Here is a 19,390-nt window from a genome sequence, read left to right as displayed (position 1 = left end):
TAAATCCACCACTTGGCTCCTTCCTCTCTCTGCTGTTGCCTTTTGAAGGCCAGTCCCATCACTGCCAGAGGAAATTGGCTTTCATTTTCCTTTCCAACCTGTGTCTGCAAGGACAACCTCTGTATCAGTGAGATTTTGCTATATAACAAATACTCCATAATGAGGTTGCTCAAAACAAAAATCACAAAATGCACTGGATAGTGAACAGATAAATAAAAAGACCCAGAAGGTGAAGCGTGAAATATCCCTGACCTTCTGGATGTTTATAACCAATTGCTTCTTTGGTGCCTCCAGCTTGATTCACAAACATCTATACTCAAGCCACTTCTATTCAATGTGCCCCGAATAAACACATGATGATGGTAGCTAATTACCTTCTGAACCCCTATTTGAAAGAAGTACACTATTATCTACCATTTCTCGAGTCAGAAGCAACACCATTGCATTGGCGATTAGGTTTCCAATGCATAGCTTGCTGGGGCTACATCAAAACCATAGCATTGCTCCTTTGCTTTATATCTATTGATGGCTTCCCACAGCTCGTAATGTAGAAATTAATCTTAGTTTAGTTTTCATAGCTTTTAGTGGTCTTGTCTTAGCTTTCCTGTCTCGCTTTACCTGCTAGTCTGGGAAGGTTAATATTGATCATTAACTTAGCAGATCTGGGATCACTCATTAATTAAAGTTTGGCCATATCTGTGATGGAGTTCCTAGGTTAGACTAATCAAGACAAGAAGACTCCCTACTAGTAGGGAACACCATCCCATGGGCTGGGGTTCTGGGCTGATTAAAAGGAAGAAAGCTGGTTAAGTACAAGGATTCATTGCCCTGTGAGTTCCCCACCATGATGAACTGTACCCTTAAACCATGAAGCTAAATAAACCTTTTCTCCCTTTAGTTTCTTTGGCCAGGTGTTTGGTCATAGCAACAAAACAAGCAACCATTACATACTCTGTACTCTGTCTCGCACCTGTTTTACATATGCCTTCACTCCCAACATTTTTACCTTTGGTTTGGGGACTATACTCTTCCTTATGGTTAAGTGTAGTAAGAATGGTGGGCCGCTTCTCGCCACCTGGCTAGCGGAAACTGTATTCTTTTAAACACTGCCTGGCCCATTAGTTCCAGCCTCTTATTGGCTAATTTTCACATCTCGATTAACCCATTTCTAATCATCTGTGTAACACCACAAGGTAGCTTTCCAGGAAAGATCTTAACCTGCATCTGTCTGGAGTGGGAGAATCATGGCGACTGACTGACTCGGCTTCTTTTTCCCAGCATCCTGTTCTGTCTACTCCGCCTACCTAATTTTATGTCCTATCAAGGCCAAGGCAGTTTCTTTATTTAACCAATGAAATCAACACCAAACAGAAGACTCCCACATCAGTTAAGACCTTCTCTTTCCTTGCTTCAAACTCATTCATCTCTAGAGACTGCATCTTGGGGTTTCTTTCCAGGAAACTGTCCTTGATCCCTCCCAGCACCGACTCCTGAACTCCAACCATTCTTCATGCTTAGGTCTACCCAGCACATGCCCATAACCTACTAACTGCTTTCATATGTCCTTCCTCCTCCCCGCCAGTGATGGCGGATACTGATGCTAGCCACAGCCCTTGGATCATGAGAGACTCTCAGTAAATATTTGTGACTTGAATGCCTGGGTGAGAACAAATTCCAACACCTGTGAAAGTTTGTCTTTACCGACAGAAATTTGATTCAGTCACATAAAAAGGTTTTGTCTAAGGTTTAATGCTCTCCCTTTAACTTTTCCCCCATTATTTCATGCCCATATTTTTTGTTTATATTTTGTTTTTTTTAGTTGTTGAAAAAAATTCCGCCTCCTCCCCATTTCCCATTTCCCTCCCCCTCTTCCCACACATTGCCCCCTCTCCCACTCCCCTCCCCCTCTCCCCACTCCATTTCCCCTCCCTCTCGAGACTGAAGAACAGTCCAGATTCCCTGCCCTGCGGGAAGTCCAAGGTCCTCCCACTTCTATCCAGGTCCAGGAAAGTGAGCATCCAAACAGGCTAGGCTCCCACAAAGCCAGTTCATGCATTAGGATCGAAACCTAGTGCCATTGTCCTTGGCTTCTCATCAGCCTTCATTGTCCACCATGTTCAGAGAGTCCGGTCTCATCCCATGCTTATTCAGTCCCAGTCCAGCTGGCCTTGGTGAGCTCCCAATAGATCAGCCCCACTGTCTCAGTGGGTGGATGCACCCCTCATGGTCCTGACTTCCTTGCTCATGTTTTCCCTCCTTCTGCTCCTCATTTGGACCTTAGGAGCTCAGTCTGGTGCTCCAATTTGGGTCTCTGTCTCTATCTTGATCCATTGCCAGATGAAGGTTCATATCCAGGTGGATGACTGTATGTTTTTCTTTGGGTTCACCTTCTTATTTAGCTTCTCTAGAATCACAATACTTGCTTTCAGAAGAAACTATTTTGTACAATTCTATCTTAAGGATGTACATTTATAGGGGCAGAAAATGAGAAATTACTCTTTCAAATGCTCTCAGGAAGGATCACTCTGTTTCTCTTGTGTTGTTTGAAATAAAATAGCTCTGGACTAGGGGATGGGACAGACAGAAAATAAAACAGTGATTTATTCTATTATTTCAACTAAAAACCATCACATGTAGTAAGTAGACATTGTAGGACCCTGGGTTTATTAGCTCAATAAAAAGATATACTAAAGAAAACATAAATACATATAGAGAAATTCCACAGTCTAATACAGAGAAAGCAGGGTTGTATGCGGATGGGTTTCTTGGCTTTGTGGTGACTGATGGGAAAGATATAATCCAAAGAAGTAAGAATGTTGTGGCCATTTGTGATGGCTAATTCTCACCTTCGACTTGGCATGACCAAGAATCAGTGAGGGTTTTATTGGGGGATTAGCTACACAATGGGGTGACCTGTGGTCATGTTTCTGGAAGACTGTTTTGACTGTTAATTGATGTAGGAGGACCCAGTACACTATATGGTGATGTGGGAGTCCCCTCTGTGTATTATTTTTCTTGGTTAATGAATTAAAAAAACTGCCTTGGCCTGTTGATAGAGCTGAACTTAGGTAGTCAGGGAAGACAGAACTGAATGCTTGGAGAAAGAAAGAGTCAGGGAGTCACCATGCAGCTGCTGCCAGAGTAAGACATGCTGAATCTTTGCCGGTAAGCCACTGCCACATGGCAATATACAGATTAATAGAAATGGGTTAAACTAAGATGTAAGAGTTAGCTAATAAGAAGTTAGAGCTAATGGGCCAAGCAGTGATTTAATGGATATAGTTTCTGTGTGGTTATTTTGGGGTTAAGCTAACGGGGCAGCTGGGAAGAACAAGTGGTCAGCCTCCTTCTACAGTATGAAACACCTAGGAGGCAGGGTTCTTCAACTGTGTAAGGGTAGAGGAAGGTAGTTGAGCAGAAAACATGCATATCTCTCGGTTATTCAAGATGCTTCAAGTGTTTGTTGCCTTGTCTTCCCTGCACTAATTTGTTGTAAGTTGTAATTAAAAAGTTAAAGAAAAAAACCCTTTTCTGCCTTAAGGTTGCTTTTGTATATCTGATTGCAGCAACATCAGCAAGACTAGAATGCCATCCAAGCTTTTCCCTTCCAAATTACTGGGTCTTTTGGCATGATAATCAGTTGATAGGACCCTTTGTTTCTGACTTCTGTTTGAACACATATGCTGGGAGTAGATTTTCCCCCAACTGTAATAGTTTGTACTTTTGAGATGATGTAGCAAAGGATGTCATTTCCTAGAACTCACTGTCTCAACTATCGCTGCTTGAACAGAGCAGAGTTTGAATGGATTTTGATGACGGGCACCTCTATTTACACCTTCCCAAACACACTCCACACAGCATGTTCGCTCATCAAACGCTCATGATGACTCTGTGCACTAGGTACCATGAGTCTTTCCATTCTAGAAGAGAAAACAGGTGCTCTGCAAGGCTAGGTACCGTATTAAGAGACACACATAGAAAGATGCCCGAGTGGGATTTGTGTCCAAATCTTGCTATAGAATCTGGGTGCTCAAACATTAGACCCCTGAAGGGAACTTCACTGTATTCTTATTGAATGATAACTAAAAGGGCTTAAATTGTTTCCTTTAGTGGGTAACATCATTCTCGTATTTTATAGTAGAGGCAATTTTGTCCCGGAGGTCACAGGAAGGAGTTGTCAGTGGCGGACCTGGGCTATGGACCCTTGTGACCCTCACTCTACACATTGAACTGTACCACCATTGTTCCACCTGTGTGGTTCCAAAACATTCTGTGCAAACAACTGCCATGTTCATTTGTCTCTCTTGCATCCGTCCCACCGGGGTGGGTTTCCAAGGTATATAGGAAGTGCTGCTTTCTTGTCTTCTGGAGAGAAAAATCTTAAGCTCACTGCAGAAGTGAGTTGTTCAAGGTCAAATAAGCTGGGGATGAGACAAAGCACATTTTGTACTTCAAGACCAATGCAATTTCCACTTCTTCACAGCTCCTTCAGGGCTGCTGAGTGACAGCTGTGTCGAGTGATCTTGAAAAGCTCAGAGATGACTGGAAACTTTGATTTCCACAGCATCTTGAAAGCTAAATGGAAAGGGAAGGTTCAGAAAGGTAACTTTGAGTTTCTTTGTTCAAAGGAAGGAAGAGAGAGAGAGAGAGAGAGAGAGAGAGAGAGAGAGAGAAGCAGGTTTTCAAATCCTCAAGTGATTAACTTGGGGAAGAGGAGTTGATTTTGCTCAACTTTTTCAAAGTTGTAACCCACCCAAATCATTCTGGGTAATCCACTGATTTAACTTCCTGTCCCCCACTGCATACTGGGCTGGTAAATTCCCATGGAATATTGGGACCCTCATCTCTTGATTCATTACTATCTCCACTACAATTTTGAAGTCTCTTATAATTTCAAAAGTCTGCCTTGCCAGACGGTAATAAACAGCCTCACTGAAGGCGAATCCAATTAAATTGGCTTGAGAGCTGTAAACTAAAAAGAAGGGGGAAGATCAGATAATTCCTGAGCATAGATTCTAACCACTATAAACCAAGTTTCCATTTTGACAACTGAATCATCCATTCTAAATGTCAGCTTCTGATCTACCTAACCAAAAAGCTCAAAACCAAATTAAATCTTAGGGCTATTGTTCTGGGGCTCTTCTCTTCCCTTTTTCCCTCCCTCTCCTTTGCTAGGAGCTTGGGATTGCTGAGAGACTGGTTCTATAGGATTAGACTGTAGGGAAAAAATATCCTCTCCTATCACAGTTGAATGAATTTACTTTATAGATCCATAGGGAAAGACTGATGCCCCAGGAGGCAAAAAAATCCTCATTTTATAGAAGACTTTGAGGACCAGAGCGTAAAATCAGACTGAGGAGTAAGAGGCTGGGAAAACTAGGGATGAATCATGACTCATCCTACTGAGTTAGTTACTTTATTTTATTTTATTTTGTAAGTGTGTGTGTGTCCCTGCAGAGACCAGTAGAAGGAGCTGGATACCATAAAGCTGGGATTACAGGCAGTTGTGAACCATCTGATAGGGATGGTGGGAACTGACCTTAATTCCTTTGGGAGAACAGAAACTGTTCTTAGCAAATTACCGGACAATAACAAATTAAAGAAAGGTGTATTTTGACTCCTGGTTTGAGGGGAGAGTTCACTGTGCTCGAGAGGTCACGGTGGCAGGAAATGAAGGCTGCCCATTGCATATGGCACCACAGATGGGAAGTAGAGAGAGGTAAACATTGGTATTTAGTTCACTTTCTCTCTTTTATTCAACCAAGGACCCCAGGCCTTAGAATAGTCTCACCCACAATTTCTTATCTCAATTAACATAATTTCTGAAACTCCTCCCAGCCTTGCCCAGGAGTTTGATTCCGTGACGATTTTAGTCCTCTTCAGTTGACAGTCATCATTAATCATCCGCTTACTTAATGGCTTGGAGCACTTGGTTTTGTTGGCGCCTCAGGCCCCATCTCTTGAAGAAGGAAATGAAGTCATACACTTAAAAGAGACAGTAAACAGAGCAACATATTTTCTTCCTCTGGTGTTAGGCAGAGAGACAATACTAGCCCTGGCTTAGTACTGGCTTAGTTGAAGTCTTTGCCCTTGCCTTTATCCCTCAGAAACAGCCAGCTTCATTTTTTCTTCTCTGCTTTTTATTTTTTTGCCAAATTGCTTTCAATCCAGTCATTTCTCCCTTTTTTGGAGAACAGTTATGGCACATGAAATTTTTCTGTTTTCTTTCTTTCTTTATTTTTTTTTTTTTTTTAGTATGAATCATCTCAGGTGAAACCCCCATTCTCCCATGCAAATAAAGCAGAACTCTCCCTCTAACCTGATTGGCTGTGGAGACTGGTAGTCTCTAGGGCAACCAGGAACCAGAAAAGTCCTCCAGTACAAGGCTCAGGCAAGTGCACCTGTTTTTAATTAGCAGAACAGAAACAATTCTGCCAACACAGTGCAACCGTAGGGTGGATCAGTTTTGGAATGAGTCAACACGTTAGTGCCCCTCTTCCAGAGGACATGGGAAAGAACCAAGTTCATCTGTGCTGTCTGTCACTACTGGACATTCAGATAGCACCATCACATTTCCCCAAAACATTACTGCCCTGCTATATATATATATATATATATATATATATATATATATATATATATATTTTTTTTTTTTTTTTCTATTCAGTATTTAAAAATACTTAAAAGTGTGTGTGTTCAGGAGCCACTCTTTGCTGATTTCCTCTGATTCTGTGAAGATGTACTCTTGAAGAGGGGCGGTAAAGCGTGTTATCTTCCAAGTGATGACACTGTCCTGTCAGGTGAGCATCTGCAGAAGCACAGCATGAGCTAAGGAGCAGGCTGACAGTCTGTGATGGGTGGAGCATCAGGCTGCTTAAGCAGAGTCTTCACTTTCTCTAGCTCTGAATAGAGGAGGTGAGTCTTCTTTATTTAAAGCAGTCTGGACACTGGGCACAGGAAGCAAATGCACTCAGTAGAAGGTTGCTAATTACAGGTTTGTTCCCCAGAGAATGGGTGATTGGCTTGGACTCATCCAAAATATAGTTTGGCTGTGGTTTGTCTGTCCAGGGTTCATATATTGGAAGTTCGGTTCTAGGTGCAGTGATGTTGAGGGGTAGTAGGACCTTGAAGAGCTGGGTCCTAATGGAAGGTTGTTAGGTTGATTGGGCACTTCCTGTAGGAGGCATTAGTGTAGTTTTCCAGAGATTCTGATGTAACATGAGGGGCCGGCTTGCATGTTGTTGGGGTTTTTGTCCCACCTGGTACCCCACAACTGTTTAGCCCTAAAGAAAATCACACATAGATCTCCATAATTTATAAGCTGATTGGCCCATTAGTTCTAGCCTCTCACTAGCTAACTCTCACATCTTGATTAACCCATTTTTTCTGATCTATGTTAGCCATGTGGCTCAGTACCTTTTTCAGTTGGCAGGTCACATCCTGCTGTTTGGTGGTCTGGGCAGGATGTGGAAGGAATCAGCTTCCTCCTTCCCAGAATTCTCCTGTTCTCATTACATCATTTTTACGTCTTGTCTGGTTTCCTGCCTATATTTCCTGCCTGGCCAATCAGCATTTATTTAAAACATGATTGACAGATTACAGGCAATTCTCCTGTACCATTCTGATAGATTCTCCAGAGAGAAATGTATTCAATATTCCACTGCTTTATAATTTTTCTAGCCTTGGGTATTTTCTTATACCTATTAAAAGCTAACTGATCTGCCTCTCAGAAAGAATACTATAGAAAGCCTTTGAGAGATTTAACTCAAAATCATTTTGACAATAGGTTTTTGGTAAGAGGACTGGTTACAGATCAGAATAGAGGAAATAAGCCCAGATTCTGATGCATTTTTCCTTACCATTAACACAGTGAATAACAAGAACCTGCCACTTTATGATTTTGGATTTGATAGTAGGAAATGTGCATTTGCTTGAAGGGTTTCTCTGCACTGAAGATTGAGCTTGCTTTGCATCATAAGAAAAATAGGGGAACAATAAAAAGGCACCATGTCCTGAGAGCTAGGTTTCTTTCTGTTCCATTCTGTCCTGGATTCACACAGGACTCTTGGGTAGGCCATGACACCTTCTTGGCTTCCATTGTATTTAGCTTATATATGAGATATTAGGATTCCAGAATCCAGTTTTTTTTTGGGGGGGGCAAGAGGAAGGAAGCCAGCAACAGGAGCATGAGAGTTTAAGTTGAATCTCAGGAAGTGTGTGTCTTTCGCTTTATACATGAGTCACATTTGGAGTGATTTGTGTTTGTGGGTGCCAAGTCGGTGCATTTGGTCTATTAAGGAGAGAACAGACCCTGGCATTGAAGACACATGAGCATGAATCCTGGTTCTGCCTCAGGAAAGCGCATCATTTGATACTACATTTTTTAAAAAACCCTTCTGTCTTGTATGAAAATGTCTGTAATATGGAGATATTATGCAGCTACTCTTTGGAATTGCTCTTAGAAGGAGATGAAGCAAGCAAATGAAGTCCTTCATAGTTCTAACTTCAGGCAAGGGCAGGTACTCTGTCATGACTGAGGCTGCTACTCACTGTATCTAGAATAGTGGCTCCCTACCTTCCTAAAGCTGTGACCTTATAATAAAGTTTCTCATGTTGTGGTGATTCCCCCAACTTAAAATTATTTGTGGTGACCCCAAATATAAAATTTTTGTTGCTACTTCATAACTGTGATTTTGCTACTATTATGAATCATAATACAAATCTGTGTTTTCCTTAGGCAACCCCTGTGAAAGGATCATTCCACCCCCAAGGGATTCATGACCAACAGGTTGAGAACTACTGGACTAGAGCATTCACTATAATCTAGAAAAGTAATTAGAAAGGAGGACGAAGAGATGGTTGAAGAAATATATCTTTCCTCAAAAAATCACATCAATACACAAAGCTGAGAGGTAGATAGATAGATGTTAGAAAGATAGAGATAGATAGATGATAGAGATAGAAGACAGATGGTAGATAGATGATAGAGATAGAAGACAGATGGTAGATAGATGATAGATAATAGATAGAGATAGATAGATGATAGAGATGGTAGATAGATGATAGAGATAAAAGATAGATGATAGAGATAGATGATAGAGATAGATGATAGAGATAGATGATAGAGATAGATAGATGATAGAGATAGATGATAGAGATAGATACATGATAGAGATAGATAAATGATAGAGATAGAAGATAGATAGATGGTAGATAGATGATAGATAGAGATAGAGACAGAAGATAGAGATAGATAGTTGATAGATAGATGATAGATGATAGAGATAGAAGATAGAGATAGAGAGAACATATGCATGCATACATGCACAGCTGCTACAACATAGGGTATATTTAAGGGAGGGAGGAGGAGACAGTGTGAGTGAATAACAAAAGGCCATGTAGTTTATAGAGATGGAAGATGTCTCAGGTTGAGTCTTTGGACAGTTTCTCCTGGGAAAACTGCCTTTGGACCCTGGCAAGGTTTGCATGGTAAAGGATCCCGTGAGGTGAAGACAGAACACCTTTCAACCTACAGGAATAGGATGTAATCTGCCTTGCATTGAGTTACGGACCTCATGGTAATCTTACATTTCCCAAGTGCGTGGGTTACTTTCCCCACATGACATTCTGTTCATATACAAAGGGGGCAGAGCAATAGACCTGTTGTATGCTACAGACATTTTCTCTTATGTAGTAGTATTTTTTGTTTTGAAGTTCTATGCAGTTATACATAACTTGCATTATATTTGTATTTATATATTCTATATATGTAAAATTTATATTGATCATATCCATACACTTACATCCCCCCCATTTTCTCTAAGCTTCCTGTACTCTTTTAGCTTTTTTTGATTGTTAATGACCGTGGAGTTCAATTAGAGTTGCCTATATGCAAGTGAATCTTGCTTATTTCTTGATTGGTCAGATTTTTGGCTCTTTGCTTCTTGCCTGAGGACCTCCCCGAGAGGGCGCCAAAGCCATGAGGGAAATCTTTGGCTCTGTCTGTGTTCCCAAGCAAGTGGGCAGGTGAGTCAAGTAGGTCTCAGCGGCATGGCTGCAGCATAGGTCTTCCTGGATTCCACCATTATATGTCTGGGTCTGACAACATAATTTTGGTATCTTCATTTAGTGAATTTATTCTTAAAAGCAGCAGCAGAATGGACCATCATTCAGGAAGGAACCTTGGTGTGACTTACAGCTGACATCTTATTAGAAACAATAGGGGCTAGGGCACAATGGGACAACATTCAAAGTATTTGGGTTAAATAACCATCCACAACCATTTCTGGGGTACTCACTACAATCATTCAATTTACCTGGGTGCACTCAGTTTCTTTACAGGAGTTGAGTTCTGAAGGAGAAAAACAGATATAAAAGAATAGGAACATATATTGAGAATTTTTCTTAATTCTTTGAGTGTCCAGAAGGGGGCGCCTAACCCAACATTATGTGGCAGTGCAAGTGAAGGGGAGTTGCTTCCCTGTGCACCTCTGGTGTAGCCTACACTCAATCTGGCATCCTATCAGATGTGACCTTACTGTAGAGGATAGGCATTTCTCTTCTCGGATTTTTCTCCTCTGTAAAAAGTCAGGGTTGACTTCTAACATTCACACATCTTTGATTTGATTAAAACCAAGAATTTTATCATTATGGTGGTCTTATGAAGACAACTATTTGATTTTTCTACTGAGGTAAACCCTTTCCTCAAATGCTTCATCGCTACCCCAGGGAGAAGAGGGCTATGAACATTCTCATATTATTGACCATGCATTTGCACATAGGATTCTGTCCTTGGGCTTTTCTCTTTATGCACTTTAACTTTTGTGACTCGTGAAAACACGTGCTTCTTCAAAGCAGTCCAAGTTCCATGAGGTCAGCTCTTTCCAGAGTGGCTGAAACCAGCCTACTTGTTACCTGGGGGTATCTGCTATAAACATTCAGAGAGAATACTAAATTCTTTTCACTCAGGTTTTCTTTACTAATTTTCCACTATATGTGGAATTCCCCTCTGTATGCTGTGAATACCATTGGTTAATGAATAAAGAAGCTGCTTTGGCCTGTGATAGGGCAGAGTAGAGCTAGTGTGGAAAACTAAACTGACTGCTGGGAAAAGAAGGTGGAGTCAGTGAGAAACCATGGAGCCACCAGAGGAGAAAGATGTGAGCCACCAGCTGGAACCTTTCAGGTAGGCCATGAGTCTCATGGTAATGTATAAAATCATAGAAATGAATTTATTTAAGATGTAAGAGCTAGCCAATAGGAAGCTAGAGATAATAGGCCAAGCAGTGACTTAATTAATACAGTTTCTGTGTAGTTATTTCAAGTCTGGGAATGAATGCCCAGTCTCCAGCAATACCCACTTATGTTAGGAAAGATTATCTCACACACACATGTACACATGCACATGTACACACACACATACACACACACATACACAGAAGGGGGGAGAAAGTGAGAGAAAGGGAGGGAGAGAGACAGAAAAACAGACAGAAACAGACAGACAGAGGAGATTAGATCATGATTGAGTTTAGCCATCTCCTGCAGCTGGATTGCAAATTATCTCTTCAAAAGTCTTGTCCACACTGAAAACAGCTCGTAAAATGCAGTAATTCTTCCTCTTTCCAGGAAGAAAGTCACATGAGAGACATTACGGAGACACTTAGAAAACTTGGTTTGTTTTCATATTCATTCATTCATTCATGAGCATTCTGACCAAAATTGGTTTTCATTGAGTTTGGTCCCCTTAATTGGTTAAAACACTGCCTTTCTTCTCTCTCCTCTTTGTCTTTTCCTGTATGATGGTTTCTTTATTATATGACTGTATAGTGACTTAATCCCCTAAAATAAATACACTATTGTTTTCCTCAGAATAGCTATTTTGCTTCAGTGGGGAGTTCTTCATCCCTTCAGATTTTCTCATTGGTTGATGCCTACCTACCAATTCTAATCCAGGTCACTCCACTTTCATCTTGATTTTTGTTATCCATGTTTCTTCCCTATCTAACCTAGAAGCCTTAAGTTTTCAATATCTTAAGACTTCTTCTAATTATCACCATATTAACCACTGAGGGAAAATTGAAGCAACATTGCCAGGTTATCACTGATGCTGTGGTGGACTATTGTGTTGACTATTTTCCATGTACACATAGAATCCCTTGCCACAAACATGTGTTTATGTGTGTGTTACATATGTATACCTTACATACACATATCATTTCCCCCTTTCCCCTATTGTCTTTTTCTCTTTTCTCCTCTTCCATCTATTTTATAGAAAATATCAGACAGAGAAAACACAAGACATGTGAAGGTTGGAAGAGAGAAAGAACTTGCTGCTGGATGAATCAGCATCCACCTCACAGAAGGAGGTAAACTAGAGTTCAGAAAGGTCATCTGTAGCCTCCGAGTGCAGCTTGAAGGACTCACTAGGTCCTCTAGCAGCAGGAGGAGGTTGTAATCATGAATCTGCCCCAGCATTTTTGTTCCCTGCATGTGGCTGCACCACTCCAGGGCTGTGCTTCTGTGCCATTGTTTTGCTCCAGAACATTTAGTCTGTCTCAGGGACATTGTTTCAGGAGCCAAAGTGAAAGGAGAGATAACTTGCCCCTGATTCCTGGTATAGACATGCAGGGTATGGGCTGTCTATTTACAAATGATGAACTAGATTTAAGGCTTATTCCCTCTTTAGGGTTCTACTGCTATTAAGTATTTTGGAAGAATTTTATTACTCCCTAAGATTCTAAATTATTTTTTCTCATTTTCTCTGTGAAGGATGAGTTCAATATTTCATCTGTTCTCATTTATTGTTAATTCTTTTTTCTAGCTCAGCTATTAGAAGAATCATTTGTGTGTGTGTGTGTGTGTGTGTGTGTGTGTGTGTGTGTGTGGTTTGTTTTCCCCCCTAAAGACTTTACAGAACCCTCTCTAGCTCTTTAACACTTAAAAAAATCATCTTTCCTCTTTCTGTTACCTAAGTCTGTCTGCTTTGGTCTTTTAGCTGAAAAAAAAATCAAATTCCTATGTTCAAATCCTCCTTTCACACTAAACATCTTTATGCTTTCAATTTTGTATGTCTCTGCAGAAACTACAATGACAGTTCTTACTTTTACATTGTCTGGACAAATGATGCTGTAAGTCTAGTTAATTTAATAAGATGCTTTTATTATACATCTAATCAATGCAGAGTCAAGCCTACAGGAAATACTCAATTTATGTCTGTGTGGTTTTTAACATTTCCATGCTCTGTGCTGTCTGATTCAAAAGTTAGACAAATAGGCAAGAAATGATCCATGTCTCTGTTTAAACCTTACAAGTGACTTTTATGCCCAGTCATGGGACTTGTCACTTCTTAAGATGGTCCTTAATGCTGTCTAGATCCCTATCCTCATGAACACTGCCTCTTAAGTCACATGTTGTCATAGAGTCAATCCTTTACATTGACACATGAGGTTTCAGACAGAAACAAGAACTTTCATAGTAACTTGGTTAGGAGGTCATGTTTTGCTATTTTGGTAAAAAATATATCTGCCTTCTGTCCTTGTCCTAAGGACCTGTGTGAAAAAAATTTAAAAGCATTCCGGCATAGCATAACTTTGAGTATGTGGCATGGTTATTATTAATAACTTTTATATGAGTCTATAGTGAAAAAGAGCAAATGGTACAAAAAGAAATAAAAATTGTACAATTTGTGGAGAAAAAGAACACTTGGGAGCTTAACTAGGAAGTCAAAACTTGTGCTGAAAGAAGGGCTGTCATTGCTAAGGGGATTAGTGCCATTAGGTGGAGGCACTAATATTGGAGCAATAATGTGCCCTAAGGGCAAGGCTTTCTGCAACTAAGTTGTCAAAAGTGAATATCTGTTGGAAGGAGGGACTCTACTTGGTGGTTCCCAGCTGCTTAGCCCCAAAATAATCACACAAAAAAACTGTATTAATTAAATCACTGCTTGGCTCATTAGCTCTAGCTTCTTATTGGCCAACTTTTACATATTAATTTAACCCATTTCTATTAATCTGTATATCACCATGAGGTCATGGTGTACCAGCAAAGTTTCAGCATGTTTATCTCTGGTAGTGGCTTTATGGCACCTCTCTGAATCAGCCCTTCTTTTTCCCAGCATTTAGTTTAGTTTTCCCTGCCTACCTCTGTTCTGCCCTGCTACATGCTTAAAGCAGTTCTTTATTCATTAACCAATAAAAGCAACACACAGACAGAAGGACCTCCCACACCATTTCCCCTTTTCTGTTTAAATGAAAAAAGGCTTTAACATAGTAAAATTACATATAATAGAACAGATATCAAACAAGAATTACAGTTACAATGTTTATATCTACTTTACCTTTTATCATAACTAAGGAAAACTATAACTATAACTGTAAATTCTTCAACTCCATCAAAGATTCCAGAAGGATATAATTTTACCTAAGTAAACAGGTAGTGCATTGTAAGCAACTTCCAAAACTCTAGAAGTGACAGAGACATCTCATTGCCTGGACAGTCACCCAAAGTTTTTCTGTACCATTGGGGCATCCATCTTTAGCCTACTGGTCCATAGTATCCAGCAGACTTTTCCATGAACCAGGAAATTTTAAAAACAGTTCCACCTATATTGGCAGTTTGTCAGTCACTTTCTTCTGTGTCCTGCAGAATGTCTGGCAGATTCTTTCATACAGCAGGAACCCTGAAGGACCACCTCACCTTTGGGCAAGTTCAGCAGTCATTTCTCTGTGGGTCCTGCATGTTCAGGTAAGCAGTTCATTCATAAGCAGTTTCTTGCCCAAATGCCTAGCAAACTCCATAAGGAGCCTCTTTGATGTCCATCTTCCTCTTGAAGTAACTCGTGTTGCCAGGAGCAGACGTGTCTCATTGTTGTAAAAAGTTCTAAGTTCTTAAACATTTTAAATGCCATATTCTGTAGTCTTTGAGGGGAGCCACTAAAAGCAAAGGGAGGGAAGGAGGGAGAGACACAGAGAGAGGCAGGATTGGGAGAGCTATGCTGATCCTACTTTTAGGGGTCCTGGATAGAATAAGATGTCAGTATTTTGAAAATAAGCATCCAGTTCCAAGTTAAGTTGGTTGTGGCCATGTCACAGCTTATTCACTATAAAATACTGGGTGCCAGAATCAGCAGTGATTCCTTCAGAAGGGTGTGAATAGTTCTTCAACATAGTTGCTAGTTAAGTGGGTGTAGAAAAATGATCTGTCTTAGAGCCAGTGTGCCACAGAGTTCTTCAGCCTTCTAAAGACAGCTGCAGGTAAGCCAGCCACAGACAGAATACTTCTTGAGTTCACTGAGCCAAGAACAGAAATAAACAAAGAGACAGACAAACCAGAAACTTAAACCTGAATGGAGGGCGATCATTTATGTATTCCTTCAGCCACTTGACATCTATTTAGTGAAGATGCTCTGTGCAGCTGTTGAAGCAGCTAGGCAGAGGTTTCTGACATACCAAGACAACTCTTGACCCCATTCTTATATTTGCAATGGTGTAAGATTTTCCTGCCATAGAATGTGGAGTAAGTAACATTCTTGGACTTTGAGCCAAAGCTATGATGAAAGCCAGTTTTCTAAGCATCTTCTTCCAGAACACCTGCTCTGTGGACTGAGCTACCACATAAAATGCCTGGCTATTCTACTAAAGAGATTAGATGGGGGAGAAGTACTATGTATCAGGAGAAGAAGACAAGAAGCTCAGTCATCTCTCTTTCTCAGTAGAACCTCCACATCGCAGCACATATTGCCACCACATGACTAAACCATGTAAGATTCTAAAGCAAGACATATTTGGGTGCAAGCTTTGGTCCTAGGGAGGCAATGATGTAACACCACTGCTTTAAGATGCTTCAGTATAGAGCAGCTTCTTGAGCAGCAGTGGAGAAACAAGGAAGCTTCCCATGTTAGGCAGCTTCTTCTCTTCCTCTTGATGCTTTCAACAGTGTGTCTTCACAGGCAGACCCATGTCCTCATGGCTATCCATGGAACTTGGGATCAACATGCCTCCTGTGGTTTCCTATAAAATGCTATCCATTTTTCCTTGGAAACAACCCATACATTTTCATTTTCCATCTTTATTCCTTAAGGAAGAGAGGGATTTTATGTATCTCAAGAATTTACAGGCACACAGCTCTAGAAGGAGCCTGCTTGTTAGTTCCCAGCTGCCCAGACCTGAAATAATCACACAGAAACTATATTAATTAAAACAGTGTTTGGCTTGTTAGCTCAGGAATTTTATTAACTAACTCTTATGTCTTACACTAATCCATTTCTCTTAATCTGTGTGTTGGCACAATGCTGTGGCTTACCCGGTAAAGTTCCAGGGTCTGTCTCCTCAGCAGCTACATGATGTCTCCCTGACTCCTCTGTCATCTCTGCTTGGAATTCCCACCTTGCTCTATTCTGCCCTGTCATAGGTCCAAAGAACCTTCTTTATTAACCAATGGTAATAAAACGTATTCACAGCATACAGAGGGGAATCCCACATCACACAGTAGAATGTGACATGGACAACCTGTTTGAGTTCTCATAATGGCATTATTTATCTCTTTTTAAAGTGTTAATCAGGCAAAGATTAACTAAATGATCCAAGCTTGCTGGTTTAGTAGACCATTGAATGGCCTTGGGTCTATTTTTAAAACACCTAATTTTAAATCCTGAGCATTTCCAATCAGATCAGAACTTCTGCTATGTTGCAGGGGCTGACAACTCCTCCTCCTCCTCAGCATTGTTGTCGCCCCAGTGTTCCCCAGCCAGAGATGCCGTGAAGATCGTATAACACCCAGTATTTCTAGGAGTCAATCTTACCCTAATGATAGATCTCAGAATTGGTTCATTCTGTGTCTATCCCGAGTGTCCCATCCCAATGTTTATCTCTTACTTTGTGATGCTGATGATCAAACCCAGGGCCTTAGGCCTTACACATGCTAGATGGGCACTCTACCACTGAGCTATATCCACATCCATAGTCCCCTAGTTTAATGTTTAACTATAGTCTTTCGCAGGTCACATCTCTTGGAGATTGGAAGGTCTAATTAGAGGCCAATAATTTTGTGTGTGTGTGTGTGTGTGTGTGTGTGTGTGTGTGTGTGTGTGTAGTATGTAGGCAAGAGGTCAGCCTTGGGTTAATTCTATGGGTTTTGTGCACCTTGTTTTGTGAGATTTGGTCTTTTACTGGGACCTGGCTAATTAGTCTAGACACGCTGCCAAGTATCAGCCTATTCCTGTTTCCTCATAACTGGGCTTATAAGTGCAGGCACTACCATGCACTGCGTTGTGGGGACTGAACTCAGTTCCTCACGCTTGTACAGCAAGGACGTGACTGAGCCATTTCCCCAGGCACAGTAATGGAATATCCTTGCTGTTGCTGTAACATTTCTGTAGAAGACATAAAACAAAACAAAACAGAAACCAGGAGCTGATGTATCGAAATACTAATGCCCAATTTCCTGCCCAGTGTCACATGATATCTTAAAAAATTGTAGGACCCATTTCTGAATTCGTGCTTCCTGAACAAAAATTATTCTGAAGTTGTGAAATCATTAAACTAGGGTGGAGACAAGAGCGAGGGCAATCAATATCTCATTACATCTCCTGGGGTTTCTAAAGCAATGGATAAGAGAAAAGCAATGCTCTTAAGAAGAAAGATGGTGCATATAAATGGCTTGGTAAAATAAGTGTTTCCACATTTTACTTAGAAATAAAAAAGCATACTGTATGTTTTAGTGGAGAAAAGTGGATATTTAAATAATTTATCAAACTTCTTTCCTTGGGGAAAATGCAGACTGGTAACATCTCCATAATTCTCTAGAATGGGCTCCATTTTTAGTTCCCATAAGTAGAAACAGGCCTGCAGTATGAAAGGAGGAGAAAGACAGTAGAGAAAACCCTGAGCTGCCAGCCAGAAGACTCATGTTTCTTTCACATCGTCACTGGTGACTTAATTAACCATATTAGAGCAATGGAGACATTCAAAAGAGACGCTTGGGCCCTGGTCCCTGGGTGCCACACTACTGGGGTCGTGGACCCCCAAACTGAACTTTCCCCAGGAGCATCATGCTAGGGAAGGAAAAATCTGGGACTCTGGAGTCAGCTTGAAGGGAATCTGTGTGGTGCTGCAAAGAGATCGCAAGCAGCTCTGACAACTTGTTAAATCACCTCACAGGAGACATTGAAGTCAAGTGTTGGGTGGGACCACACCTTGACCTGAACTGCTTAGTTATAAACACCACTGGCCTTCATTTAGACTTCATATTTGAATACCAAAGATGGACAGGATGGTAGTGGATAAGGGCACTGTTCCTCTGTCCCTCTTCCTAACATGTTCACATTAAATAAATTCCCATCTATTTCTTTTTATTACTTTTTGTCTAATTGGTAGGTTGAGGGCAGGTGGCCTGTTCTGGCTCACTGAGTTACCAGGGTCCAGGCTCTGAATCCACCAATTCTGGTAATAGCCAGCCAGTTTCCTTCCCAGAGGTCTTACTTTGTCCATATGAAGAATGATGGGAAAAAGATACATTTAGTCATTTGGGGACTCATGTGTCACAAGGTCCCAGCCCACTCCTCTGACTGCCACAAAGGAGTCCAGGTGTTGGAGGAGGCTGCTAGTTAGTTCCCGGCCACTTATCCCCGAAATTGTCACACAGAAACTGCTAGCTTCTTATTGGCTCACTCTTACATATTAATTTAACCCATCTCCATTAATCTGTGTATCGCCAGTTGGCTGTGGCTTACCGGCTAAAGTTCTGGTGTCTGTCTCTGGCAGGGCTACATGGCTTCTCTCTGCCTCTGCCTCCTTTTTGCTCAGCATTCTGTTTAGTTTCCCCCACCTAGCTCTGTTCCCCTATAGCTCTGCTACAGGCCCAAAGCAGTTCCTTTATTAACCAATGCTATTCATAGCATACAGAGGGGAATCCCACATCATCTAGGTGTTTTCTTAAAGTTCTGGAAGCGTTCAATGGGGGCTTAGAAATCTCAGATTGGAAACCCTGCCTTTTCTTTTGGTGTGTATGAATTCTGTGAAGTTTTATATATCCCCAAGACCTTTGAGGTAAAGTGGTTATAAATTCCCCACAGTGTCTGCATGTACAGTGATGGACACATGTTAATTGTGCTGTACTGAGGTCCTGCAGAGTCTGGAAGAAAACTATGACCACTGCAGTACTGATGCACAGTTGCTGAAGTACTGATGCACAGTCACCCATTTCCTGGGTGCTGAGTTGTGATTCACACCCAAGAATCTGAGTCAAAAGAAATGCCAAGAGCGCTCTGCAGTGCTTTTCTTAGCGGCTAATTGGTGTGTTGTGCTCAGAATGAGCTTCCAGATATATGCTGTGAACCTCCCCCATAATGCTGAGGAAAATGTGTTCTGTGGAGGAGTGGAGGAAGGAGAATGAC

Source organism: Microtus oregoni, unplaced genomic scaffold (assembly GCF_018167655.1).
Source record: "Microtus oregoni isolate MIOR12 unplaced genomic scaffold, Mior012 000058F_ref0000040, whole genome shotgun sequence".
In the NCBI taxonomy this organism is placed as follows: Eukaryota; Metazoa; Chordata; class Mammalia; order Rodentia; family Cricetidae; genus Microtus; species Microtus oregoni.
The sequence above is the reverse complement of the archived record's forward strand: the minus strand, read 5'-3'. Positions refer to the sequence as shown.